At 42.5% G+C, this 2,261-nt stretch overlaps 1 long non-coding RNA gene across 1 annotated transcript; it reads left to right on the plus strand.

Annotated features, from left to right (window-relative positions):
- Positions 1 to 912: 912 nt before the first annotated feature.
- LOC126831814 (uncharacterized) lies at positions 913 to 1,922 on the plus strand. The gene is made up of 3 exons (XR_008785886.1): positions 913 to 975; positions 1,140 to 1,313; positions 1,478 to 1,922. It is a non-coding gene; the product is annotated as an uncharacterized LOC126831814 (long non-coding RNA).
- The last annotated feature ends 339 nt before the right edge of the window (positions 1,923 to 2,261 follow it).

The raw sequence follows: 2,261 nt of genomic DNA on the forward strand, positions 1-2,261 counted from the left end.
CAGGTTGGCGGATGCAGAATGGTGGATACAGATGGAAGAGGATGCAGGCAAGGCAGAATGGATGGTGGACACAGATGGAAGAGGATGCAGGCAAGGCAGAATGGTGGACACAGATGGAAGAGGATGCAGGCAAGGCAGTATGGTGGTGATCTGTTTGAACGATTCGGAATAAAAGGAGAGTACAGTTTTTTTGATTGATTTTTTGAGGGTAGTGGCAGGCTGCTGACCGAATTGCTCTCAATACTTGGGGATAAGACTAGCTGAACAGTCCAGTTCCGTTCCATTTAGTTCAGTAGGGATTTAGATAATTTGGCTTTTTTTTGTTTGTCATTGCATATGTACTAATTGCTTTCAGCCACCTAAGTTTGTTTTTCAGGAACCAGGTTGGCGGATGCAGAATGGTGGATACAGATGGAAGAGGATGCAGGCAAGGCAGAATGGTGGACACAGATGGAAGAGGATGCAGGCAAGGCAAGGCAGAATGGTGGACACAGATGGAAGAGGATGCAGGCAAGGCAAGGCAGAATGGTGGACACAGATGGAAGAGGATGCAGGCAAGGCAGTATGGAGGTGATCTGTTTGAACGATTTGGAATAAAAGGAGAGGACAGTTTTTTTGATTGATTTTTTGAGGGTAGTGGCAGGCTGCAGACCGAGTTGCTCTCAATACTTGGGGATAAGACTAACTGAACAGTCCAGTTCAGTTCCATTCAGTTCAGAAGGGATTAAGTTAATTTGGCTTTTTTTTGTTTGTCATTGCATATGAACTAATTGCTTTCAGCCACCTAAGTTTGTTTTTCAGGAACCAGGTTGGTGGATGCAGAATGGTGGATACAGATGGAAGAGGATGCAGGCAAGGCAAGGCAGAATGGTGGACACAGATGGAAGAGGATGCAGGCAAGGCAGTATGGTGGTGATCTGTTTGAATGATTTGGAATAAAAGGAGATTACAGTTTTTTTATTGATTTTTTTGAAGGTAGTGTCAGGCTGCAGAACGAGTTGCTCTTAATACTTGGGGATAAAACTGAACAGTCCAGTTCAGTTCCATTCAGTTCAGTAGGGATTAAGTTAATTTGGCTTTTTTTTGTTTGTCATTGCATATGAACTAATTGCTTTCAGCCACCTAAGTTTGTTTTTCAGGAACCAGGTTGGCGGATGCAGAATGGTGGATACAGATGGAAGAGGATGCAGGCAAGGCAAGGCAGAATGGTGGACACAGATGGAAGAGGATGCAGGCAAGGCAGTATGGTGGTGATCTGTTTGAATGATTTGGAATAAAAGGAGATTACAGTTTTTTTATTGATTTTTTTGAAGGTAGTGTCAGGCTGCAGAACGAGTTGCTCTTAATACTTGGGGATAAAACTGAACAGTCCAGTTCAGTTCCATTTAGTTCAGTAGGGATTAAGTTAATTTGGCTTTTTTTTGTTTGTCATTGCATATGTACTAATTGCTTTCGACCACCTAAGTTTGTTTTTCAGGAACCAGGTTGGCGGATGCAGAATGGTGGATACAGATGGAAGAGGATGCAGGCAAGGCAGAATGGATGGTGGACACAGATGGAAGAGGATGCAGGCAAGGCAGAATGGTGGACACAGATGGAAGAGGATGCAGGCAAGGCAGTATGGTGGTGATCTGTTTGAACGATTCGGAATAAAAGGAGATTACAGTTTTTTTGATTGATTTTTTGATGGTAGTGGCAGGCTGCAGACCGAGTTGCTCTCAATACTTGGGGATAAGACTAACTGAACAGTCCAGTTCAGTTCCATTCAGTTCAGTAGGGATTAAGTTAATTTGGCTTTTTTTTGTTTGTCATTGCATATGAACTAATTGCTTTCAGCCACCTAAGTTTGTTTTTCAGGAACCAGGTTGGCGGATGCAGAATGGTGGATACAGATGGAAGAGGATGCAGGCAAGGCAGAATGGATGGTGGACACAGATGGAAGAGGATGCAGGCAAGGCAGTATGGTGGTGATCTGGTGAAAGATTTGGAATAAAAGGAGAGTTTTTTTGATTGATTTTTTGAGGGTAGTGGCAGGCTGCAGACCGAGTTGCTCTCAATACTAAGGGATAAGACTAGCTGAACAGTCCAGTTCAGTTCCATTTAGTTCAGTAGGGATTAAGTTAATTTGGCTTTTTTTTTTGTTTGTCATTGCACATGTAACAGTGCATATTACTATTACATTTTTGTACTCCCACATTTTCATGAAGACGCTCTAGCTATAGGTCAAATTTTTTTATCTGAATTTGACGAAATTTGAAATA

Source organism: Patella vulgata, chromosome 1 (assembly GCF_932274485.2).
Source record: "Patella vulgata chromosome 1, xgPatVulg1.2, whole genome shotgun sequence".
Lineage (NCBI taxonomy): Eukaryota > Metazoa > Mollusca > Gastropoda > Patellidae > Patella > Patella vulgata.